The 26,647-nt window shown below is 47.0% G+C and overlaps 1 long non-coding RNA gene across 1 annotated transcript in view; it reads left to right on the top strand.

Moving 5' to 3' along the window:
* Window positions 1-12,230: 12,230 nt before the first annotated feature.
* The window catches only part of LOC119876782, a 204,142-nt gene continuing 189,725 nt past the window's right edge, over window positions 12,231-26,647 (top strand). Inside the window, exon 1 of the long non-coding RNA XR_005366462.1 lies at window positions 12,231-13,630. This is a non-coding gene — a long non-coding RNA (uncharacterized LOC119876782). The remainder of the gene's footprint in view (window positions 13,631-26,647) is intronic.

Genomic DNA, 26,647 nt, shown 5'->3' with positions numbered 1-26,647 from the left:
TTATTTTTTATTGGTGTTCAATTTGCCAACATACAGAATAACACCCAGTGCTCATCCCCTCAAGTGCCCCCCTCAGTGCCCGTCACCCAGTCATCCCCACCGCCCTCCGCCCTCCTCCCCTTCCACCACCCCTAGTTCGTTTCCCAGAGTTAGGAGTCTTTATCTTCTGTCTCCCTTTCTGATATTTCCTACCCATTTCTTCTCTCTTCCCTTCTATTCCCTTTCACTCTTATTTATATTCCCCAAATGAATGAGAACATATAATATTTGTCCTTCTCCTATTGACTTATTTCACTCAGCATAGTACCCTCCAGTTCCATCCACGTTGAAGCAAATGGTGGGTATTTGTCGTTTCTAATGGCTGAGTAATATTCCATTGTATACCTAGACCACATCTTCTTTATCCATTCATCTTTTGATGGACACCGAGGCTCCTTCCACAGTTTGGCTATTGTGGACATTGCTGCTAAAAACATCGGGGTGCAGGTGTCCCAGCGTTTCATTGCATCTGTATCTTTGGGGTAAACCCCCAGCAGTGTAATTGCTGGGTCGTAGGGCAGATCTATTTTTTTAAGTTTTCTTTTAAATTTTTTTATTTATTTATTTATGATAGTCACACACACAGAGAGAGGCAGAGACATAGGCAGAGGGAGAAGCAGGCTCCATACACCGGGAGCCCAACGTGGGACTCGATCCCGAGTCTCCAGGATCGTGCCCTGGGCCAAAGGCAGGCACTAAACCGCTGTGCCACCCAGGGATCCCGGACAGATCTATTTTTAACTCTTTGAGGAACCTTCACACGGTTTTCCAGAGTGGCTGCACCAGTTCACATTCCCACCAACAGTGTAAGAGGGTTCCCTTTTCTCCACATCCTCTCCAACATTTGTGGTTTCCTGCCTTGTTAATTTTCCCCATGCTCACTGGTGTGAGGTGGTATCTCATTGTGGTTTTGATTTGTATTTCCCTGATGGCAAGTGATGCAGAGCATTTTCTCATGTGCATGTTGGCCACCTGATCATGGAACTTATAAAACATTGGGGCTCATCTTTAAATTTCTGAGCTGTACGGTGCCTGATTTTTACCCGTGTCTGCCTTTCAATTCATAAACTAGAGTTTCTTTACAAACAGATTTTAGCAATAGCATCCGGAAGCAGAGGAAACCTCTCCCACAGAGAACACATACAGACACCAACAAGATGCCAATGAACTCTGTCCTTTATGTCACCTCTATTTGTGGAGAGGTCATGAAAGACCCAATATTCCAATATCCTCCTTTTATGAAAACAACTCCAGATGCCAGGTAGTGTGAACATGTCTGGATCCCCTCCATCCACTGTTTTCAGTTTCCAATCAGAACAGGGTCAGTTTCCTGCAAAGATCCAAAAGCTTCAGCAACAAACCAACCAACCAAAGACCAGAGTGTTGCTCCAAGGGAACCGAGCATCGGTTCCTCCCCAAGTCAGGGCATTCCTGAGGGAACCATATGTCAGAGGCTAGTTGAAAGCTGCACTCAAGGAATGCTTGTTTCTGAGACTTAAGCACTTTCCATTGTGTCCCCACACCTACTGTTCAGATAGGTTCTTAACCAGTATGTGAGAGGCTAGTGGAAATCACATTCAAGGAAGGACCAATTCTCAGAGTTAACCCAAGGCCTTTCCCTTGAACCTCCAGTTAAGATACTTCTTAACTCCCTTATGTAAGAAGCTACTTGAATGATGCATTCAGAGAATGCTCCTTTCTCAAAGTTAAAAGGTAAAAATAGAGGTATCCTATGACCCAGCAATTGCACTACTGGGGATTTACCCCAAAGTTACAGATGCAGTGAAAAACCCAGACACCTGCATCCCAATGTTTATAGCAGCAATGTCCACAATAGCCAGACTGTGGAAGGAGCCTCGGTGTCCATCAAAAGATGAATGGATAAAGATGTGGTATATGTATACAATGGAATATTACTCAGCCATTAAAAACGACGAATGACCACCATTTGCTTCAATGTGGATGGAACTGGAGGGTATTATGCTGATTGAAGTAAGTCAATTGGAGAAGGACAAACATATGGTTTCACTCATACAGGGAATATAAAAAATAGTGAAAGGGATTATAGGGGGAAAGAAGGAAAATGATTGGGAAAAATCAGAGAGGGTGACAGAACATGAGAGACTTCTAACTCTGGGATATGAACAGGGGGTAGTGGAAGGGGAGGTGGACAGGGGAATGGGGTGACTGGGGGTGGGCACTGAGTGGAGCACTTGACAGGATGAGCACTGGGTGTTATACTATATGTTGGCAAATCGAACTCCAATAAAAAAAATAACAAAAAAAAATTTTTTTAAAGTACAGCTCATTTCTGGTGCACCTCCACCACCTACTGTTGAGATAAAGTCGAGATAGAGTCAAGCTCCTTTTTCTTAGAGGCAAGCTGACAGCTGCCTTCAAGGAACCCTTTATTCTCAGAGTTATGTACAGTGCTTTTCCATTGCACTTCCACATTTTCTGTTGACATAGGATCTAACTCCCTTATGTGAGAGGTTAGTTAGAAGCTGCATGCAAGGAATGTTTTTTTTTTTTTTTTCAGAGTTAAGTATATCGTATAGCTGAAGATCTTGCCTCAAAAAGTTCATTTGATATAGGTTCTAAACCCTGTAGGTGAGAGGGGAGTGAAAAACTGCACTCAAGCAATGCTGGTGGCTCACAGTACACCACATAGCATTGCCATGGCCCCACCACTCCTATGGAGATAGCGTCTACCATAGTGGGTGAAAGGACAGTGGAAAGCTGTAGACCCGCGTTGCTTGTGCCATAGATTTCAGTACAGCGCCTTTCCATGGCATTTCCTCATCTAGGGTGGAGCTAGCTTCAAACTCCTATATGTGAGAGACTAGCACTGAGGGGGGCACTTGACGGGATGAGCACTGGGTGTTATTCTGTATGTTGGCAAATTGAACACTAATAAAAAATAAATTTATTATTAAAAAAAAAGAAAGCCACGTCCAAGGAATGCTTCTTTCTAGGAGTTTGAGAATTTGGCCAATCCCTTGGGCCTACACATCCACTGTGGACAAAGCTTTTAACTTCCTTATGTTAGAGGCTTGTCAGAAGCTGCCTGCAAGGAACGCTTGTTTCTGAGTGCAGTAGGCCGCATTTCCCAAGAACCTTCACACTTGCATTTGATCTAGGTTCTAAGGGCGGTAGGTCAAAGGGAAATGCAAACCTGCTCTCCAGGTACGTTGGTTTCTCCCAGCTCACTTCATAGAATTACCATGGGCCCTCCACTCTTGTGCACCTAGCTTGTACATCCCATGGTTGAGACACTAGTTGCAAGCTGCAAGCCCAGAAGGCTTGTGTGTCAGAGTTCAGTACAGAGATTTTCCATGTAATCTCCTCACCTAGTGTGGAGCTAGTTCAAACTCCCATAGATGACTGGCTAGTTGAAAGCTGTGTTCAAAGAATGCATCTTTCTGAGAGTTGAGCATAGGTCCTGTCCCTTGGGCCTCCCCACCTACTGCGGATATATGTTAGTGGCTTGTCAGAAGCTGCCTGCAAGGAACGCTTATTTCTCAAAGTAGGCCTCATTTCCCCTTAGCCTCCACAGGTGCATTTGATCTAGATTTTAAGGCCGGTAGGTAAGACAATAGTTCAAACTACTCTTGAGGAATGCTGCTTGCTACGAGTCATAACAGAATTTCCATGGGCCCACCACTCCTGAGGAGCTAGGTTGTACCTCCCATGGGTGAAAGGCTAGTGGCAAGCTGAAGGCCCAAAATGCTTGTGTGTCAGAATTCAGTACAGCGCCTTTCCAAGGCACTTCCTCCTGAAGATTAGAGCTAGATTCTTATAGCCATCCGTGAGAGGCTAGTTGAAAGATGTATTCAAGGAATGGTTTTTTTCAGAGTTGAGCATAGGGCTTGCCCCTCGGGGCTCCATATGTACGGTGGACATAGCTTCTAACTCCCTTATGTTAGAGGCATGTCAGAAGCTGCCTGCAAGGAATGCTTGTTTCTTAGATGCGGGGGGTGGGGGGAGGAATTCCCATAAGTTCCACTGGTGCATTTGATCTAGTTTCTAAGGTCAGTAGGTCAGGGGGTAGTGCAAAGCTGCTCTCAGAAAGCTGATTGCCACAGTTCACTAGATAGCATTTCCATGGGGCCTCCACAACTGTGTAGCTAACTTGTACCTCCGGTGGGGGAGAAGCTAGTGACAAGCTCCAGGCCCGGGATGCTTGCATCTCAGAGGTCAGTACAGAGCCATTTCACAGCACCTCCTCACCTAGAGTGGAGCTAGCATCTAACTCCCATAGGTGAGACACTAGTTGAAAGCTGAGTTCAAGGAAAGCTTCTTTTTGAGTGTTGAGCACAGGGCCTGTCCCTCGGGGTTCCATAGCTACTGTGGACATAGCATCCAACTCCCTTATGTTAGAGGCTTATCAGAAGCTGCCTGCAAGGAACCCTTGTGTCTCAGTGTGAAGTAGGCCACATTTCCCAAGAGCCTCTTCACGTGCTTTGGATCTAGGTTCTAAGGGCAGTAGTGAGCGTGTAGTGCAAAGCTGCTCTCCAGGAATGGTGGTAGCTCACAGTTCACTACATAGCATTTCCATGGGCCCTCCACTCTTGTGCAGCTAGCTTGTACCTCCCTTGGGTGAGTGGTGACTGGCAAGTGGCTGGCTCAGAATGCTTGTGTGTCAGAGTAGAGTACAGCGCCTTTCCATGGCATGCCCTCCCTAGAGTGGAGCCAGTTTCTCAATCTCATAGGTGAAAGATGAGTGGAAAGCTGCCTTCAAGAAATGCTTTTTTTCTGAGAGTTGAGCACAGGACCAGCACATCTACTGTGGAAATAGTTTCTAACTCCATTATATTAGAGGCTTTTCAGAGACTGCCTTCAAGGAATACTTGTTTCTCAGAGTGCAGTAGGCTGCAATTCCCAAGAGCCTCCACACATGCATTTGATCTAGGTTCTAAGGCTGGTAGTCAAAGGGAAGTGCAAAGCTGCTTCCAGGAACATTGGCTTCTCCCAGGTCACTACATAGCATTTCCATGGGCCCTCCACTCTTGTGCAGATATCTTGTACATCCTATGGGTGAGATGCTAGTGGCAAGCTATAGGCCTGGAATGCTTGTTTGTCAGAGTTCAGTAGAGTGCCTTTCCGTGAAACCTTCTCAACTAGTGTGGAACTAGCTTGAAACCTCCAAAGGTGAGAGGCTAGTTGAAAGCTGCATTCAAGGAATGCTTCTTTCTGATAGTTGAGCATAGGGTCTATACATTGGGCCTTCCCACTTCCTGAGGATATAGATTCTAACTCCCATATATTAGAGACTTGTCAGAAGCAGTATTCAAGGAATGTTTCTTTCTCAGAGTGCAGTAGGTCGCATTTCCCAAGAGCCTCCTCAGGTGCTTTTGATATAGGTTCTAAAGGCGATAGTGAGAGGGTAGTGCAAAGCTTCTCTCCAGGAACAGTGGTTGTGCACAGTTAACTACATAGCATTTCCATGGGTCCTCCCTCTTGTGCAACTAGCCTGGACCTCCCGTGGATAAGTGGGTAGTGGCATTCGGCTGGTGTGGAATGCTTGCTTGTGTCTCAGAGTTGAGTACAGTGCCTTTCCATGGCACCTCCTCCCCTAGAGTGGAGCCACCTTCTAATTCCCATAGGTGAGAGACTAGTTGAAAGCTGCTTTCAAGGAATGCTTTTTTTCTGAGAGTTGAGCAAAGGGCCAGCACGCCTACTGTGGAAACAGTTCTAACTCTCTTATGTTAGAGGCTTGTCAGAAGCTTCCTGCAAGGAACACTTGTTTCTCAGAGTGCAGTAGGCCATAATTCCCAAGAGCCTCCACATGTGCATTTGAGATAGCTTCTAAGGCCAGTAGGTCAAAGGGAAGTGCAAAGCTGTTCTCCAGGTACTTTGGTTTCTTGCAGCTCACTACTTAGCATTTTCATGGAATCTCCACTCCTGGGCAGATAGCTTGGACATCTTGTGGGTGAGATGCTAGTTGCACACTGCAGGCCTGGAATGCTTCTGTGTCAAAGTTCAGTACAGTGCCTGTCCATGGAACCTCCTCACCTAGTGTTCAGGTAGCTTCAAACTCCTATAGATGAGCAGCTAGGTGAAAGCTGCATTCAAGGAATGCTTCATTCTGAGAGTTCGGTACAGGTCCTGTACCTTGGGACTCTCCACCTACTGCAGACATAGACTCTAACTCCCCTATGTTGGAGACTTGTCAGAAGCTGCCCTCCAGGAATGATTCTTTCTCAGAGTGAAGTAGACTGCATTTCCCGAGAGCATCCTCACGTGCTTTTGATCTAGGTTCTAAGGGCAGATGTGAGAGGGTAGTGCAAAGCTTCTCTCAAGGAATGGTGGTTGCTCCCTGCTCACTACATAGTATTTCCATGGGCCCTCAACTCCTGTGCAGATAGCTTGTACCTCCCATTGGTGAGACTCTAGTGGCAAGCTGCAGGCCATGTATCTTGTGTGTCAGCGTTCAGTACAGAGCCTTTCCATGGAATCTCCTCACCTAGTGTGGAGCTAGTCAAATTCCTGTAGATGAGTGGCTAGTTGAAACCTGTGTTCAAGTATTGCTTCCATTTGAGAGTTGAGCATAGGACCTGTCCCTGAGGGCTCCCCACCCACTGCAGACATAGTTTCTAACTCCCAGTGCTAGAGGCTTGTCAAAAGTTTCCTGCAAGGAACACTTGTTTCTCAGAGTGAAGTAGGCCTAATTTCCTGGGAAACCCAACAGGTGCATTTGATCTAGATTTTAAGGCCAGTGGTGAGACGATAGTCCAAACTGCTCTTGAGGAATGCTGCTTACTCAGTTCATGACATAGAATTTCCATGGGCCCACCACTTCTGTGCAGATAGGTGAGAGGCTAGTGGCAAGCTGAAGGCCCAAAATGCTTGTGTGTCAGAATTCAGTATAGCGCCTTTCCAAGGCACCTCCTCATGTAGATCAGAGCAAATTTCTACAGCCATATGTGAGAGACTAGTTAAAATGCATTCAAGGAATGCTTCTTTCTGACTTGAGCACAGGGCTTGTCCCTTGGGGCTCCATACATAATGTGGACATAGCTTCTAACTCCCTTATATTAGAGTGGTCAGAAGCTGCCTGCAAGGAATGCTTCCTTCTCAGATGCAGGGGGACAAATTCCCATGTGTTCCAATGGTGCATTTGATCTAGGTACTAAGGTCAGTAGGTCAGAGGGTAGTGCAAAGCTGCTCTCCAGGAAAGCTGATTGCTCACAGTTCACTAGATAGCATTTCCATGGGGCTTCCACAACTGTGCAGGTAGCTTGTAACTCCAGTGGGGGAGAAGCTAGTTACAAGCTGTAGGCCCAGGATGCTTGCATCTAGGAGGTCAGTACAGCGCCATTTCATGGCATCTCCTCACCTAGAGTGGAGCTAGCATCTAACTCCCATAGCTGAGAGGTGAGTTGAAAGCTGGTTTCAAGGAAAGCTTCTTTCTGAGTGTTGAACACAGGGCCTGTCCCTTGGGGTTTCATAGCTACTGTGGACATAGCATCCAACTCCCTTATGTTAGAGGCTTGTCAGGAGCTGCCTGCAAGGAACCCTTGCTTCTCAGAGTGCAAAAGGCCACATTTCCTGAAAGCCTCCTCACATGCTTTAGATCTAAGTTCTAAGGGCAGTAGTGAGAGGGTAGTACAAAGCTGCTCTCTAGGAATGGTGGTTGCTCAAAGTTTACTACATAGCATTTCCATGGACCTTCCACTCTTGTGAGCTAGCTTCTACCTCCCAGGGTGAGAAGGTAGTGGTAAGCAGTTGGCTCGGAATGTTTGTGTCTCAGAGTTGAGTACAGCGCCTATCCTTGGCACCTCCTCCCCTATTTCAAAATACCACAGGTGAGAAACTGGTTGAAAGCCAGTTTCAAAATACCATAGGTGAGAAACTGGTTGAAAGCTTCCTTCAAGGAATGCTTGAGAGTTGAGCACATGTAAACACACCTACTGTGGAAATATTTCCTAAGTACCTTATGTTAAAGGCTTGTCAGAAGCTCTCTGCAAGGAATACCTGTTTCTCAGATTGCAGTAGGCCACAATTCCCAAGAGCCTCCACATGTGCTTATAATCTAAGTTCTAAGGCTGGTAGGTAAAAGGGAATTTCAAAACTGCTCTACAGGAACACTGGTTTCTCCCAGGACATTACATAGCATTTCCATAGGCCTCTACTGCTGTGTAGAGAATTTGTACATCCCTTGAGTGACACGCTAGTTGCAAGATGCAGGCCCAGAATGCTTCTATGTCAGAATTCAGTAGCGCCTTTCCATGGATCCTTCTCACCTAGTGTGGAGCTAGCTTCAAACTCCCATAGATGTGTGGCTAGGTGAAATTTTGCAGTCAAGGAATGCTTGCTTCTATCTGAGAATTGAGCATAGAGCCTGTCCCTTGTGCCCTCCCACCTACTGTGGACATAAATTCTAACTCCCCTTTGTAAGTGGCTTGCCAGAAGCTGCCTGCAAGGAACACTTGTTTGTCAGAGTGAAGTAGGCTTCATTTCCTGGGAGCATCCACAGGTGCCTTTGATCTAGATTCTAAGGCCAGTGGTGAGACAGTAGTCCAAACTGCTCTTGAGGAATGCTGGTTTCTCCGAGTTCATGACACAATTTTCCATGGTCCCACCACTCCTGTGCAGATACCTTCCATGAGTGAGAGGCTAGTGGCAAGCTGAAGGCCCAAAATGCTTGTGTGTCAGAATTTAGTACAGCACCTTTCCAAGGCAACTCCTCAGGTAGATTGGAGCTAGATTCTACAGCCATATGTGAGAGGCTAGTTGAAAGCTGCATTCAAGGAATGCTTCTTTCTGACTTAAGCACAGGACCTCTCCCTCAGGGCTCCATAGGTACTCCATCCATAGGTACTTCTAACTCCATATAACTGTTAGAGGCTTGCCAGAAGGTGCCTGCAAGGAACCCTTGTTTCTGAGTGCTGTAGGCCGTACTTCCCGAGAGCCTCCTCATGTGCTTTTGATCTCGGTTCTAAGAACCGTAGTGAGAGGTTAGTGCAAAGCTGCTCTCCAGGAATGGTGATTGCTCACAGTTCACTACATAGCATTTCCATGGGCCTTCCACTCTTGGAGCCAGCTTCTAGCTCCCATGGGTGAGTGGGTAGTGGTAAGCAGCTGGCTTGGAATGCTTCTGTCTCAGAGTTGAGCACAGTGCCCTTCCATGGCACCTCTTCCCCTAGCATGGAGCCATTTTCTAAATACCATATGTGAGAGACTAGTTGAAAGCTGCCTTCAAGGAATTCTTTTTTTTTTTTTTTTTTGAGAGTTGAGCATAGGACCAGCACGCCTACTGTGGAAATAGTCTCTGACTCCATTATGTTAGAGGCTTGTCAGAAGCTGCCTGCAATGAATGTTGGTTTGTCATAGTACAGTAGACTGCAATTCCTGAGGGCCTCCACACATGCATTTGATCTAGGTTCTAAGGCTGGTAGGTCAAAGGGAAGTGCAAAACTGCTCTTCAGGAAAGTTGGATTCACCTTTCACACTACATAATATTTCCATGGGCTTCCACTCCTGTGCAGATAGCTTGTGCATCCCGTGATGAGATGCTAACTATGCTGCAGGCCCGGAGTGCCTGTGTGTCAGTTCAGTAGAGCACCTTTCTATGGAACCTCCTCACCTAGTTTGGAGCTACCTTCAAACTCCCATAGATGAGTGTCAAATGAGCCCGGATCCTATGCTGTGTCCCCCGGTGCCCTGAGCTCTGGGGTCTGCGCTGCTGGAATCGCACTCCAGGGGCCCCACAGCTCCCTCCATGAGAAGTGGCCTCCAAGCTCCTCCCAAGCCCAGCGGGGCACATGCTGCAACCCTGATGGAGCTTGGCCCCGGTGTGTGGCCCCCTCTCCCCCGTGGCGCAGGTCCTCTATTAGTGTCCCTGGGAGCCTGAGGGCATCCCCGGCTCTCCTGGAATCCTGCTCCACCTACCTACAAGCACCTTTGCATCCAAGAAGATTGGTGAAGCTCCTGCTTCTCCGGGATGGGGCTTTCCTGTCCTGGGAGCACACAGCGCGTGGCCTTAGCATGGTTCCTAATGGGGCCCCTCCTCCTTGGATACTTTTATTTATATATTTTTCAGTCTTCATCTCTTGAGAGAAGCGCGAAATCTTCTCACTGTAGCATTACACCTGATTTATCTTTAAATCTCAGGCCGAATTCAGAGTTTTCAGGATGATTTGAAAGTTATCTAGTAATTTGGTGGGGACAGGTGACTTGGGGAAACTACTCTTCTGCCATCTGCTCTGTAAGAGCTCTGTACTTCTTGGAGTTAGAACCTAACAACATTCTAGGTGAGGAGATTCCATGAAAAGCTCTGTAATGTACTTGTAGACACAGGGCTTCAAGCCTGCAGCTTGCCACATGCCTCTCAAAGGCTTCTCACAGACATATAAAAGCAGAATGTTAGAAGCTACATTGAAAGGAACTGTGGAACTGCAGGAACAGTACATGTCCTCAACTCTCAGAAGTAAGTATGCCTTGAAGATAGGTTTCAACTAGCCTCTCTTATATTGGAGTTACTATGTAGCTCCATTCTAAGGGACGATGTTCCTGGGAAATCGCTATTTTGAGCTTGGAGACACAAGACTTATGGGCCTACAACTTCCAGTTCCCTATCACACAAGTTCAGTCTTGCATCGAAAATAAGCTTGGGGGAAGTTAAGTGTACAAGCAAATGGATGTGGGAGGTCCAGGCCATAAGGTAGCCTCTCATTTATGGGAGTTAGAACCAACTCCATTCTAATTGAAGATATTACTAGGAAATCCCTCCATTGAACTCAGATGCACATGACCCTGGGCCTGCCTCTACCACATGCGTTTCACACAACCTCTTCCAGAATCCAACATAAGATTTCAGAAGCAAGGTCGACAGGCATTCAGATTGTGGAAGGGTCCTGCTATGATCACAGCTCTCACAAAAAAGAATGCCGTGAAGCCTGCTTTCAGCCAGCTTCGTTGCTAACGTAAGATTTTTCAGAAGCTAGGTCGACAGACATTCAGGTTGTGGTAGGATCATGCTATGAGATCAGCTGGCACAAGTAAGAATGCTGTGAAGTCTGCTTCCAGCCAGCTTCGTTCCTATTGGAGATAGGATGTAGAAACACTGTAGGGGAAGAAGTTCCATGAATTGCGCTGTTCTTTCTTCGGAGACTCAAGTTTTCAAGCCTGCAGCTTGACACTTGCCTCTCACGAGCTTCTGACAAACATCTAAAATGAAGATGTTCGAAATTATATACGCAGGAAATATGGAATTGCGAGGGACATGAAGGGTGCTCAACTCTAGGAAAGAAGTACGCCTTCCATACAGCTTTCCCGGCAGCCCCGGTTTAGCGCCACCTGCAGCCCAGGGCGTGACCCTGGAGACCAGGATCGAGTCCCACGTCAGGCTTCCTGCAGGGAGCCTGCTTCTCCCTCTGCCTGTGTCTTTGCCTCTCTCTGTGTGTGTGTGTCTCTATGAATAAATAAATAAATCTTTAAAAAAATACAGCTTTCAACTAGGCACTCTTTTATGGGAGTTACCATGTAGCTTTATTCGAATGGACAATGTTCCTGGGAAATCAATGTATTTGGCTTGGAAACAAAAATTTACGGACCTGCACCTTCCACTTGCCTCTCACACAAGTTCGGTCTAGCCTTGAAAATAGACTTCTCAGAAGCTAAGTTTACAAGCAATATGGATGTGGAAGGTACAGGCCAGAGCTCAACTATCTGAAGTAAGTACGCTGTGTCATCAGATATAAGGTAGCCTCTCATTTATGGGAGTAATGATCAACTCCTTTCTAATTGAAGATATTATTAGGAAATCGCTCCATTGAACTCGGATGCACATGATTCCTGGGCTTGCGTCTACCACATGCGTTTCACAAAACATCTTCCAGAATCCAACAAAAGATAGGCATTCAGGATGCGGGAGGGTCATTCTATGAGCTCAGATGTCACAAGGAAGAATGCTGTGAATCCGGCTTTCACCCAGCTTTGTTGCTATCATAAGATTTTCAGAAGCTAGGTCGACAGGCATTCAGGTTGCGGGAGGCTCATGCTATGAGCTCAGCTCTCACATAGAATGCCTTGAAGCCTGCTTTCAGCTAGTTTCGTTCCTCTTCCTGATAACAAGTAGCAACATTGTACGTGAGAAGATTCCATGAATAGCGCTGTCCTGACCTGGGAGACTCAAGTCTTCAAGCCTGTAGCTTGCCACTTGCCTCTCACGAGCTTCTGACAAACAATTGAAATGATGATGTCGAAGCTATATATCCACAGGAACTGTAGACCTGCGAGGGACATGGCGTGTGCTCACCTCGCAGAAGGAAGTTCGCCTTGAAGACAGCTTTCAACTAGCCTCTCTTTTATGGGAGTTAGCATGTAGCTCCACTCTAAGGGAAGATGTTCCTGGGAAATTGCTGTATTGGGCTTGCACACGCAAAACTTATGGGCCTGTACCTTCCACTTGCCTCTCACACAAGTTCGGTCTAGCCTCAAAGATAGGCTCTTCCGACGTTAAGTGTACAGGCAATATGGATGTGAGAGGTTCAGGCCAGAAGCTCAAGTCACTGAAGTATGTATACTTCAGAGGCAGGTATAAGGTAACCTCTCATTGATTGGAGTAAGGAGCGACTCCATTCTAATTGAAGATATTACACAGAAATCACCCTTTTGAACTAGGATGCACATGACTACAGGACCTGCCACTTCCATATGCATTTCACACAACTTCTTCCAGAATCCAACATAAGATTTCAGAAGCAAGATCGACAGGCATTTAGGTTGTAGGAGGGTCCGGCTATGTTCTCAGCTCCGACAAATAAGAATGTGGTGAAACCTGCTTTCAGCCAGCTTCGTTGCTAACGTAAGATTTTCAGAAGCTAGGTGGACAGGCTAGGTGAGGCTTCAGGGGGACATTGGGCCGTGTTCATGCTGACAGGAGTCCCGGTCTCCTCAGGATCCGCGGTTAGGCATCAGGAGGATGTGGGGCCACGTCCACACAACAGGACACTGACTTCCTCAGGACCCCCGGTGTAGACTTTGGGAAATATGGGGATGCGTCCATGCGGACAGAAGACCCCAGCCTTGTCAGGGCTGTGGTGAGGCCTAAGAAAGATGTGGGTGCCGCATCCACACTGACAGGAGTCTCCGGCCTCCTCAGGACGCACTGTGAAGGTTTGGGAAGATTTGGGGCCACATCCATGCTGACAGGAGCTCCCAGCCTCCTCAGGTCTTATGGTCAGGCTTGAGGAAAATGTGGGGCCACGTCAACACTGACAGGACCCCCGTCCTCCTCAGAACCTGCACTTTGGCTTCGGGACATATGGGGCTGCTTCTATGCTGACAGGAGCCCACAGCCTCCTCAGGACCCGCAGTGAGTATTCGGGAGAATGTGGGGCCATGTCCAGGCTGACAGGAGCCCCCGGCCTCCTGAGGACCTGCTGTGAGGCTTCCAGAGGATGTGAGGCATAGTCCACAGTGACAGGAGACCCAGAGTCCTCAGGACCCGCTGACTATGACTCAGGAACACATGGGGCCGCGTCCGCACTCACAGGAGCCCGGCTTCCTCAGGACCCCCTGGAGGACTCTGGAGGTGCCGTTGGGGGCCACGTCCACATCAGAAGGGACTACTCAGAACCACAGGGTAAGTGAATGGGTAGAATGAATGGTAGGGTCAGGGGAGGGGAGGCAGTTGGTGGTTAGGGTTAGGTGAGATGTTAGGGGTTAGTGATTATGCTTATGGTTATGGATTAGAGGTTAGGGTGAGGGATAAGGGTAAGGGTCAGTGGTTAAGAGTTAGGATGGGGGTTAGGGATTAGGGAAAGGGGTTAGGGTTAGGGTTAGGGACAGGATTTAGAGTTAGGGTTAGGGTTTAGGCTTTAGGGATTAGGGCAGGAGGTTAGGAGTTGGGGTTAGGGTTATGGTTAGAGTTAGGGTTGGGCTTACGTTTGCAGTTAGGGTTAGGGGTAAGGGTGTGAGTTAGGGTTAGGGGTTAGGGTTAGGGGTTAGGGTTAGGGGTTAGGGTTAAAGTTAGGGCTAGTTTTAGGGTTAGGGTGAGGGTTAGGGTTAGGATAGGGATTAGAGCTAGGGTTAGGGTTAGTGTTTGGTTAGGGGTTAGGGTTAGGGTCAGGTCAGGGTCAGGGTACGGTTTTGGAAAAGGGTAAGAGATAGGGTTAGGGAGTGGGTTAGGGGTTAGTTTTAGGGTACTGGTTAGGGTACACTTTGGGGTATGAGATAGGGTTAGTATTAGAGGGTTAGGGTTAGGGTACAGGTTAAGGTTAGGAATAGGATTTGAGTACATTAAGTTAAGGTTAGGGTTAGAGGTTAGGGTTAGGGTTAGATTTAAGTTAGGGGTCATGGTTAAGGGTTTAGAATAGGTTTACAAGTTAGGGTGAAGGTTGGCAGGAAGGCTCAGTGAATGTGTTTCGGTCTTGGGGTTTGTGTTTGGTTTTCGATTAGTGATAGGTCTTGTTTAAGGGTTAGGTTAACATTAGGCTTAAGTGTAGGGTTAGGGTTATGTCTGTGTATGGGTAGAGTTTGAGTCTTGACATGTGCCTGCACTGGGACTCCTAGCATCTTGGGCAGTTTAGTTTTATGCACTCTATTTAGGTTTTGGTTTCAAAGATAGCCTGACGCCACCAAGTCAGTGGCCTCCCCAGAGAATCAAAATCTAGGCTTCTGCTGGGGTCAGAATAGACATGGCAGGCTTCTCCTGAGCTGAGCTAAGGAGGGGATTTGTGGCTCTAAATACTCTTTATTTGGATTTTCAGTTGCCTTTCTGATTTTATCTCTTGTGCACACATGTTTCATCAATACTACCAATTATTATTTTAAAGTTTTACTTGAATTCCTGTTTGTAAACACAGTATGATATAGTTTCAAGTTTACCACATAGTGATTCAACCCTTGGATACAACGCCTGGTACTGGTCACAGGTGCCCTCCACTATCCCCATCCCCTGATTCCCCATCTGCCCCACCTTCCTCTGGTATTTATTAGTTTATTCTCTGTGGTTAAGAGTGTGTTTCTTGGTTTGCTTCTCTCATCCACCCCTCCGTCCCTTTGCCAGTTTGTTTGGTTTCTTAAAATACCCATGTGAATGCAATTGTGTGGTATTTGGTATCTGTCTTTCTCTGACTGAGTTCATTTAGCATAAGTCCTTTCCACTTCTCCCACGTCATTGTAAATGGCTTCATTTCATCCCTTCTGATGACTAAGTGATGTTGCAGTGTGTATATTAACCACATCGTCTCTGCCCATTCATCTGTCGATGGACATCTGGGCTGTATACACAGTTGGGCTGTTGTTGATAACGCTGCTACAAACACTGGGCTGCGTGTCCCTCTTCGAATCTACTAAACTACTTTTTTATCCTCGGGGTAAATACCTAGCTGTGCAATTTTGGAATCGTAGGGTAGCTCTACGTTTAACTTCTTGAGGACCCTCCACACTGTTTTCCACAGTGGCTGCACCTGTTTGCATGCCCACGGGAGTGTAAGGGGGTCCCCCTTCTCCATAGCCTCACCAACACCTGCTGTTTCTTTTTTTTTTTTTTTAATTTTTATTTATTTACTTATGATAGTCACAGAGAGAGAGAGAGAGAGGCAGAGACACAGGCAGAGGGAGAAGCAGGCTCCATGCATCGGGAGCCTGATATGGGATTCGATCCCGGGTCTCCAGGATCACGCCCTGGGCCAAAGGCAGGCGCCAAACCGCTGCGCCACCCAGGGATCCCAACACCTGCTGTTTCTTGTGTTGTTAATTTTAGCCATTCTGACGGCTGTCAGGTGACATCTCATTGTGGTTTTGGTTTCCTTTTCCCTGATGATGGGTGACGCTGAGTGTCTTTCCATGTGTCTGGTGGCCATCTGCAGTTGGATAATTTGTGTTTAGGATGCTGAGATTTATATTTGCTTTAAGTATTTTGGATACTAACTCTTTATTGGATGTGTTGTTTACAAATTTCTCCTCTCATTTTGTATGTTGCCTTTGAGCTTTGGTTGTTTCCTTCACTTTGCAGAAGCTTTTCAATTTGATGATTTCCCAATAGTATTCTTGCTTTTGTTTCCCTTGCCTCAGAGGCATATCTAGAAAGAAGATCCAGTGGCCAATGTCAAAGACGTTGCTGCCTATCTTTTCTTCTTTTTATGGTTTCAGGTCTCACATTTAGGTCTTTCATCCATTTTGAATTTATTTTTTATATATATGGTGTAAGAAAGTGGTCCAGTTTCATTCTTCTGCATGTGGCTGCCTGGTTTTCCCAACAACATTTGTTATTATCCTGGGGTCAGGGTTAGGGTTTGTTGAAGAGACTGTCTTTGTGCCATTGGATATTCCTTCCTGCTTTGTTGCAGATTAATGGATCACAGAGTTACAGGTTTGTATCTTGTTTCGGATTTCCATTCTGTTCTATTGATCTAAGCGTCTCCTGTTGGGAGATTCTTGATTGCTGATTCAATTTCTTTGCTGGTTATCTGTCTGTTCAAGTTTCTTATTTCTTCCTTTTTCATTTTTGCTATGTTATATATTTCTAGGAATTGATCTATTTCTTCCAGGTTCTAGGTTGCTGGCATATAATTTTTCATAATGTTCTCTTATAATCGTTTGTATTTCTCTAGTGTTGGTTGTTATTTCTCTTTTCTCATTTGTGATTTTATTTGGGTCCTTTCTCATCTTTTTATCTTTTACTTTTTTAAAGATTTTATTTATGTATTTATGAGAGACACAGAGAGGCAGAGGTATAGGCAGAGGGGAAATGAGGCTCCATGCGGGGAACCTGATGTGGGACTTGATCCCCCAGGACCCGGGGATAATGACCTGAGCCAAAGCAGATGCTCAACCACTGAAGCACCCAAGTCCTTGATGATTCAATTCCTTTGCTAGTTATGGGTCTGTTCACATTTTCTATTTCTTCCTATTTCAGTTTTCTCGTTTGCACATTTCTAGGGATTTGTCCATTTCTTCCAGGTCTCCCAGGTTGTTAGCGTATAATCTTTCATAGTATTCCCTTATAATTGTCTTATTTTTCTGGTGTTGATTGTGATCTCTTCTCTCACTTGTGATTTTATTTATTTAGGTCTTTTCTCTTTTCTCATTGATAAGGCTGGCTAGGGCTTGATCCATTTTATTAATTATTTTGAAGAACCAGCTCTTAGTTTCGTTATTCCATTCTACTGTTTTGTTGTTTCTGCATTGTTTATTTCTGCTCTCATCTTTAGTTTTTCCCTTCGTCTGTAGGCTTTAGGCTTTGTTTGCTATTCCTTTTCCAGCTCCTTTAGGTGTAGGGTTAGATTGTGTATTGGAGACTTCTTGTTTCTTGAGGTAGGCCTGTATTACTATGTACTTCCCTCTTAGGACTGCCTTTGCTACATCCTAGAGGTTTGGAGAAACATGTTTTCATTTTCATTTGTTTTAAATATCCTCTTTAATTTCCTGGTTGCTCCATTCATTCTCTAGTAGGATGTTCATAATCTCCACGTATTTTTGGTCTGTCCAAATTTTTTCTTGCTGTTTACTTTGAGTTTCATAGCGTCATGCTCCGAAAATATACAGGGTATGATATCCACCTTCTTGTACCTGTTGTACCTGTTGAGGGCTGATTTGTGGCCCATGATATGATCTGTTCTGGAGAATGTTCCATGTGCACTTGAAAGGAATGTGTATTCTGCTTTATGTTGAAATGTTCTGACTATATCTGTTGAGTCCCTGTGGTCCAGTGTGTCAAGGCTATTGTTCCCCTGTTGATTTTCTGCATAGAGGATCGGTCAACTGCCATAAGTGGGTGTGAAAATCCGCTACATTGTATTATTATCAGTGACTTTCTGTACGTTTGTTGTTAATTGGTTTCTATATTTAGGTACTCCCATGTTGGCAGCATAAATATTTAGTTGTTTGATCTTGATAGTCTTTTTAATTATGAAATAATGCCCTTCTTCATCGCTTCTTACAGTATTTGTTCTTTCTTTTTTGAAATTTAAATATTTTATTTATTTATTCATGAGAGATACACAGAGAAGCAGAGGCAGAAACATAGGCAGAGGGACAGGCAGGCTCCCCAAAGGGAGGCCGATGTGGGACTCGATACTGGCATCCCAGGATCACACCCTGAGCCGAAGGCAGATGCTCAACCACTGAGCCACCAGGTGTCCCCCAGAGTTTGGTTTCAAATCTCATTTGTCTGATATAAGTATAGGTCCTCCAGCTTTCTTTTGATGTCCATTAGCGTGATAGATGATTTTCCATCCCCTGGCTTTCAATCTGCTGGTGTCTATAGGTCTAAGGTGAGCATGTTGTAGGCAGCATACAGATGGATCTTGTTTTTTTAATAATGATTTTATTTATGAGAGAGTGAGAGAGAGAGAGAGGCAGAAAATTAGGCAGAGAGAGAAGCAGACTCCCCACCAGGAGCCCAATATGGGTCTCGATCCCAGACTCCAGGATCACACCCTGAGTCAAAGGCAGAGGTCAACCCCTTAGCCACCCAGGCATCCTGGATCATGTTTTTTAAGCCACTCTGATAGCCTATATCTTTTGATTGGAGCATTTAGTCTATCAGCATTCAGAGTGATTATTGAAAGATATGAACTTAGTGCCTTTGTGTTACCGGTAGAGTTGGTGTTTCTGGTGACGTTCTCTGGTCCTTTCTAGTCTTTGTTGCTTTTGGTCTCTTTTTTTCCCCCACTAGAAGAGTCCCTCTTAAAATTCCTTACTGGACTGGTTTAGTGGTCATGAACTCCTTTATATTTTGCCTGTCTGGGAAACTCTTTATCTCTCCTTCTATGCTGAATGACACCCTTGCTGAAGAAAGAATTCATATAAATTGGACTCCAATAAAAAGAAATTTAAAAACATAAAATAAATTTTTGCTATTATGATTGAGGAAAATGGCATTTTATGTTCAGAAATTTTTAATTTCTTCCTAGGGAGATTAAATAAATTTTGATGATTATTCTTAAAAAAACAAAAGAAAGAATTCTTGGCTGCATACTTTTCCCATTCAGCATATTGAATATTTCCTTCCACTTCCTTCTGGCTTGCCCAGTTTGTGGACAGATCTGCTGCAAACTGATTCATCCTCCCTTGTAGGTTAAGGACTACCCCCTCCAAGCCCCATCTCCACTCCTTTCAGGATTCTTTTCTTGTCTGTGTATTTTGTGAGTTTGACTCAGATGTGCCTGGGTGATGGTCAGCTTCTGTTGAATTTATTGGGAGTTCTCTGTGCTCTCGATTTCAGTGTCTGTTTCCTTCCCCAGGTTAGAGAAGTTTACACAATTTGTTCAAATAATACTTCTGTCTCCTTTTCTCTCTCTTCATCTTCTGAGTCTCCTATGATATGAATGTTATTGTTTTAATAAGTGGCTGAGTTCCCTCAGTCTGCCTCTGTGGTCTATAACCTTTTTTGTCTTTAAGGTTTCCACTTGGGACTGCATCTCAGTTATAGCATTTTTAACGTTGGCCTGACTAGATTTTAGTTCTTTCATTTCTACAGTAAGGGATTCTCTAGTTTTCTTCTGTGCTCTTTTTCCAGCCCAGCTGCTATCTTTCTAATCATTGTTTTAAACTGTAGTTAGACATCATATATGTGTATTGATGAACTTCCTGGCTGTAAGTACTACCTCATGTTATTTTATGGAGGTGAATTTCTCCATCTCATTATTTTTTCCAGATAAGAAAGAAGGAAGAAAAAGAAAAACCAAGAAAAACAATAACTACTGCCCTCCCAGAAAAACACCAGATTCTGTGTTTATTTTGGCCTGCTTGTTAAAAGATTCTAAATCCCAAAATAAGAAACACAAAGTACCATGAAAGTAAACAGAAATAAGAAATATATAAGGTACATACATAAAAATTAAAATAAAGCAATTAATAAAAAAGAATCAAAGAAATGAAAATAAAGCACAAAGTACAAAGGAAGCTAGACTCTACTTTCCAGGCAGAGCTGAAGCTCTGCAGCCTCTGTGGTCCCACCACTTGGTGGCAGCGAGTGGTCTGTGTGGGGTCTGGGGACTGGCCCGTGGCACTGATTGTCAGGTGCACATCTGCCTGGGAGATGCACCTGCAGGGTCAGAGGCGGGGTGGACGTCAGCGCCTCTGGCCTCCAGCGGGCAGCGCTGTGCTGCTCCCTGAGACTCGGTGTTGATGGGCGGGATGCGGGTGGGGACGCTGGGTCCTCTGGCTCTGGGGCTGAGCATCCCACCCCCCAGTCTGCAGGGGCCTCCACAGAAGAGCCCCCAAGCCCCTGGGTCTCCGCCGCTTCTCTCAGAACCCTGCTTTCACTCTGCCTACGTCCGAGCTTCTTTTGGTTTTGTTTTCTTATCTCAGACTGTTGTGCCGAAGATTGCGAATCCGAGAAAGCACCAAGGAGCCGACACCAATGCAAACATATGAGGGTTTATTTACAAGCTCGAGCTTGTGTCCAAGTATACCCCACACAGCGGAGCAGGAACTTGGACCCCGAGGTGGGTTCTAGCTGAGTTTTATGGGCTGATCTACGGGACCTCCAGAAGCGGGGGGAGGAATTTCTCAAGTTCTGTTTACATTCTGATATGGGGCTTTCAAGGGCATTGAGCTCTGTTCTCATTCTAATATGGGGCTTTCTGGGACCTTAAGCTGTAAGCTGTTTTTTTTCTTTTTTTTCCTGTAACTGAAGTAATGTAAATTTTAGCTCTTAATCACAGGGGCCTGGGATGGCAGTACTTGTGCTAACACAGAACTTAAAGTGGAACGACCTTAATTTTCTTGCCTCCACACAGACAAGTGACTGAAGTTTAAAACTCCAAATTTTGGGGCTGCCCTGGTGGAGACCTGTGCTCTTCCTGCCCGGGAGGGTGTCCTCCCACTCCGGGCCTTTGCTGGTCTGTCCCAGGAACACGGTCCCGTGACTGCACAGGGGTTTGCAGCTTATGGCCACACAGGGCAGACAGCTGGCCCAAGTCCCACTGCTCTCAGCTGGGTTCCCGCTCCTGTGCCTGGGAACAGTTGGCGCCACCATCCTTGGGACCTCTGGGATCCTGAGCCCTCCCTGTCACTCCAGGGACTGCCCCCCATTTCTCCACCTGAACACCTTAAGGCTGGTGTGTCCCCCACTCTAGCAGACTTCTGAAAGTTCAGATTTTGTGCTCTGCTGCTTATAATATTGTGCATAGACCCCTTAGCTGTCTCCCTGCCCTTGTGGGATCTGGGGCTGTGTCTCCCCAAAATCAACTGATTGATATTTTTTTAAGATTTTATTTTTCTGTCATCTCTACATCCAACATGGGGCTTGAACTTGCTACCCCAAGAACAAGAGTCCCATGTTCTTACGAACCATACCAAGCTGGTCAGGCCTCCTTTGATTGATTGATACATGTTAATTGAAGCAGGGGTGTTGCATGTGTCAGGGCAGAAACTGAGCCCACGCTTTGAGGTGTGGTGGAGTCATTTGGACCTTGATCAATGTTAAAGAAACCATAGCTTCCCGGGAGCCCAGGGAGCAGGGCCCACACACGTGAAAAGTTGATAATTTCCTTTACTGTAGTAGTTATTTTACTGACTATTTACTTAAAGTGCTATTCAATGGTAAATGTCAATCTAGGATTGGGATACAGTGAGAACATTCTAGGATTTGGAGGTAACTAAAGCTCCCTGTCAAGGACTCAATGTTCCAGTTCGATGCAGAGATAGGCAAGGAAGCAAAGAGTTATGAAACATGGCACTGGGGTGCCTGGCTGGCCTGGTTGGGGGATCTTGATCTCTGGATTGTGAGTTTGAACTCCATGTTGGCTATAGAGAGGACCTAAATCTAAAATATTTAACAAAAAATAAATAAATAAAAAAAAATAAAATATTTAACAAATAATAAGTGGATGAACAAATAAAGCATGACATCAAAGGTAAGTGCTTGCTTATGTCTCACCTGCAACCTATTCTTGATCGCCCCGCTTGCGCTACTTGGCCCAGATGACGTCCTCCACAAGGGACAGTCCCGCCCGAGTGGAAGTGGGCGTCCTCCACAAGGGACAGTCCCGCCCGAGTGGAAGTGGGCGTCTTTCATTGTAAGACCTGTGGTTCCCCTCATGCTGCAGGGAGAGAAGAGCCGTGAAGGCACGAGTTCCGGGGATCAGCGTACACCTAGGCAATGATCATTCCCGAACCCGGTAGCCAGAGCTCGGCCTCCTTTTAGGACTCGATGTCATAACAAAGCCTCTTTGGTCATTGTCTTGGATGCAGGGTGGAGGCTAAACTAGAATTAGGAAGAACAAAAGAGGAGGAAAACCAGAAGCTGAAAGAGAGGAGGACAGATTTCACCATCTGTAGCCTTCACAGGGACCTGGTGTCCTTTCCTAGGAGGGGCCCCCCCTCTGTAGGATGCTTCCTGCCCCTCTGCGTTCCTTGTTGGAACCCAGCAGGCACATCTCCGTGCCTCCAGCACCTCTGCAGTTGTGGTTTATAGCGTCTTCCATGTATCCTATTGGGAACCACAGTCGTGTATATAACCATCTGGCTGCTGTTTGGCAACATTGGGGGGATTCCGACTTTTGTTGGTTTTGGGGTGTGTGTGTGTGTGTGTCTATCACATGCAGCTATCACGTGCAGCTGTCTGATCTCTGGCATGTCACCCTAACGCCAAAATGGTTGGCACAACATCATTTCTGGTGCTGGCGCTGGGAAGCTAGCTGGGCTCTCCTGGCCGTTCCGGGGCTTGCTTGTGTAGTGACTTTCTGCTGGAGGGACAGCTGAGCTGGAAAGTCCGGCTCGGCCACATTCCCACGTGCGGCAGTGGGTCCTGCCGAGCGCCGGCTGCTTCTCTTCTCCCCGATGCCTCTCCAGCAGGGAGCCAGATCTCTGGGCCGCCCTGGGGGGAGCTCCTGAGGAGCTGGGCGCACATGACGGGGAGCCCTGGGGCTGCCTGTGTGTGGGAGTCGGGGTGGGGATGGGACTGGGGTTCCTCAGGCCCAGTGCTGCCTGGCCTTCAGGCCGAGCCCCATGCTCACCCAGCCCCTACTCACTAGGGCGAGGAGGGTGCCCTCCACACGCTGGTGTGAGAGATCCAGCACCACAAGGTGTGCACGCTGAGTCCACCTGGTGAGGGTGGCCCAGGTGCGTGTGCTGCAAGTGTGGGACCCAGGAAATTTAACAAAAATCCCTTACCCCTGGACAAGCAGAGCAGGACTGATTCAATTTTGTGCTACACCTGCCACCTCCTGTATGACCCCCACATGACCTGATTATTGCTTAAGGTGCTGCCCCACCCTAGTCAAGCCGCTGGGCACACCCTAATCGGAAATCGGCTCATAACAATGTAACCCTGCTTTGTGCCCGCCAAAACTGCGTGCTGATTCTGACCAAAGTAATAGGCCAGCTCAAGTGGATACTATAGGGTAAGGTGTAATTCAATCGGCCACCTGCATGTGGACCAACAGGACTGTGCAACTTTCTGTGTATCCCATGGCCACTGGCCCCATAAAGCTGCTATGCCTCTTAGTCTTGGGGTCCAAGTCCCTGCTCCGCTGTGTCGGGTGCACTTGGACTCAAGCCCGAGCTTGTAAATAAACCCTCATGTGTTTACATCGGTGTCAGCTCCTTGGTGGTTTCCCGGGTTCGCAATCTTGGGCACAACATTTGGTGGCTCGTCCAGGATCCAAGAAACCTCCAGGACTCCATCTGAGGGTTTCACGCATCGTGAGTGCACTCAGCTTTTTCCACCTTTTGCATGCATATTTTCTGAGAGCTCTGAACTGTACTGTACCTGTAGGAATTCCAAGCTGTATTAGGTCGTCATTGGCTTAGGTGGACGCGCTGGTGGGTCGTCGACCGGGTGTCTTGAGGAGACGTCCCTTGCTCCTGCCTGGAGGACTGAGGTCCTCATCTGTAGGTGACGGAGGTCCTCATCTGTAAGGAGGTTGGGGGTCCTCATCTGTAAGGAGGTCTGACTGTCAGCCCTTCGGGTTGCTTTCTGTTTTGTCTCTGCGGCCGCACTGGAACATTTGTCTGTGTTACTATGTCCTTGTTAACTTTTTTTGCATTTGTCTGTGTTTTTGTGTCCTTGTTAATTGTCTTTACTGTCTGTGTCTTGGTGTGGATTGGGGACACAATGGGGGAGACAGAAACCACTCCCCTGTCTCTTATGCTCTCCCACTTCTCGGATGTTAGGGAAAGAGCTCGTATTCTGAGCATAGACATACGGAGAGAGAGATTCCAAATTTATTGCATATCAGAATGGCCAATCTTTGATGTGGGATGGCCCCGAGAAGGAACTTTTCACCTACCTATTATCTTACAGGTTAAGGCTGTAGTCTTCAGGGACAAACCGGATGGCCACTCTGACCAGGTACCTACATCCTGATCTGGCAGGACATGATCGAGAATCCCCCTCCTTGGTTAAAACCATTTTTATGGGGATCCCTGGGTGGCGCAGCGGTTTGGTGCCTGCCTTTGGCCCAGGGCGCGATCCTGGAGACCTGGGATCGAATCCCACGTCAGGCTCTCGGTGCATGGAGCCTGCTTCTCCCTCTGCCTGTGTCTCTGCCTCTTTCTCTCTCTGTGACTATCATAAATAAATAAAAATTAAAAAAAAAAACATTTTTACCCCCAAAGCAGGACCCACTGAGATTCTAGCCCTGCGGAAAGCCAAGAAGGAGATTGACTCTACGCCCCAAGTGCCCCTTTATCCGGTCTTCCAGGATTCCTTCCCGGAGGACCTGATTCTCCAGCCGCCCTACCAGGCACCCCCTCTCCCTTCTGCCCCTCCATTGGAGACACTGGGGGCTGCAGAAGGGGCACCACCCCTCCCTGATGAGGGAGTCCCTGTGCTCGGGCCAGCAGTGGGGACACACGATTGGACCCAGTTGACAGCCCCACCTCTGAATGTGAGGCCAGCCGACTCCACCACCCTTCCTCTCCGCACCATGGGGCCCCCCAACGAGACTAGTGAACAGCTAATGTTATATTGGCCATTCTCCACCAGTGATTTATATAATTGGAAAGCCCAAAATGCAAAGTTCTCTGATAATCTGAGAGATCTAATCAGGCTTTTAGATACTGTTCTCTTTACCCACCAGCCTACTTGGGATGACTGCCAACAGCTCTTGCAGGTTCTCTTCACCACTGAGGAGAGAGAACAACTTCAGGTGAAAGCCCGGAAGTCTGTCCTGGGAGAGGACAGACAGCCGACTCAAAACCCAGACCTCATAAATGCTGCCTTCCCTTTATCCCACCCCACCTGGGACTACAACTCAGCTGAAGGTAGGGAGAGACTCCGGGTCCACCACCAGACTCTAATGGCAGATCCCAAGGCTGCCGCGCCCAAGCCTACCAATCTGGCCAAGGTCTATGATGTGAGACAGGGTAAGGATGAGAGTCCAGCAGCCTTCTTAGAGAGAGTCATAGAGGCTTTTAGGCAGTACACCCCTATGAACCCAGAAGCCCCAGAAACAAAGGCCGCAATTATCATGGCTTTTGTTAACCAGGCCGCTCCAGGCATTAAAAAGAAATTGCAAAGAGTAGAGAGACTGGGAGAGAAGAGCTTGCAGGACTTAGTGATAGTAGCAGAACGAGTCTATAATATGAGAGAAAGTCCGGAAGAACAAACAAAGTGACCGGCAGACCCAAAATCTGGCCAAGATCCTGCTGACCACAACCATGGACGACCCACAGGAAAGATGGAGGCACCTCAAGAAGCTGGCTTCAGGAACAGGTAAGGAGGATGGCCCTGGTCCCCCTTGGGAGCGCCCTAAGCTGAACAAAAACCAATATGCCTATTGCTAAGAGGAGGGCCATTGGGTAAAAAGCTGCCCTAACAAAAGATCTAAGGCCCCTGCCAGGATCTTGGAAATGGAGGACCTGGACAATTAGGAGAGTCAGGGTTCAGCACCCCTCCCCGAGCCCAGGATAACTCTTAAAGTGGAGGGGCAACCTGTTGAATTCCTGGTGGACACTGGGGCACAACATTCGGTTTTATTACAACCCCAAGGGAAATTGGCAAACAAAACTTCATGGGTGCAAGGGGCCACCAGGCACCAGCAAAAGTTTGAATGGACAGAGCCCATGAACAGAGCCTTTAATGACCTTTAACAGGCCTTACTGTCTGCCCCGGCTCTTGGGTTGCCCGATCTAGTCAAGCCCTTCTACCTGTATGTGGATGAGAAAGGCAGGGTGGCAAAAGGGGTCCTTGTCCAGTACTTAGGTCCCTGGAAGAGACCCATAGCCTATCTCTCCAAAAAGCTGGGCACGGTGGCTGCTGGATGGCCCCCATGCTTAAAAATTATTGCTGTGGTGGTCACTATGGCTTCAGAAGTGGTCCCTAGTTGGCAGCACCTGGCCCTGGGATGATTAGACACCGGGGCTAACAAACTGGCCATGGGGCAAGACAAACTGGCCATGGGGCAAGAACTGCATGTTACCACCCCACATGCTATTGAAGGGGTACTCAAACAGCCCCCAGACCGCTGGATCAGCAATGCCTGTCTGACCCATTATCAGAGCCTACTGCTGAACCCCACCAGAATTTCATTTAAGCCACCGACAGGGATCCCTGGGTGGCGCAGGGGTTTGGCGCCTGCCTTTGGCCCAGGGCACGATCCTGGAGACCCGGGATCGAATCCCACGTCGGGCTCCCGGTGCATGGAGCCTGCTTCTCCCTCTGCCTGTGTCTCTGCCTCTCTCTCTCTCTCTCTCTCTCTGT

The sequence above is a fragment of the Canis lupus genome, chromosome 11 (assembly GCF_011100685.1).
Source record: "Canis lupus familiaris isolate Mischka breed German Shepherd chromosome 11, alternate assembly UU_Cfam_GSD_1.0, whole genome shotgun sequence".
NCBI lineage: Eukaryota > Metazoa > Chordata > Mammalia > Carnivora > Canidae > Canis > Canis lupus.
This window is presented reverse-complemented; position numbering and strand designations above follow the sequence as displayed.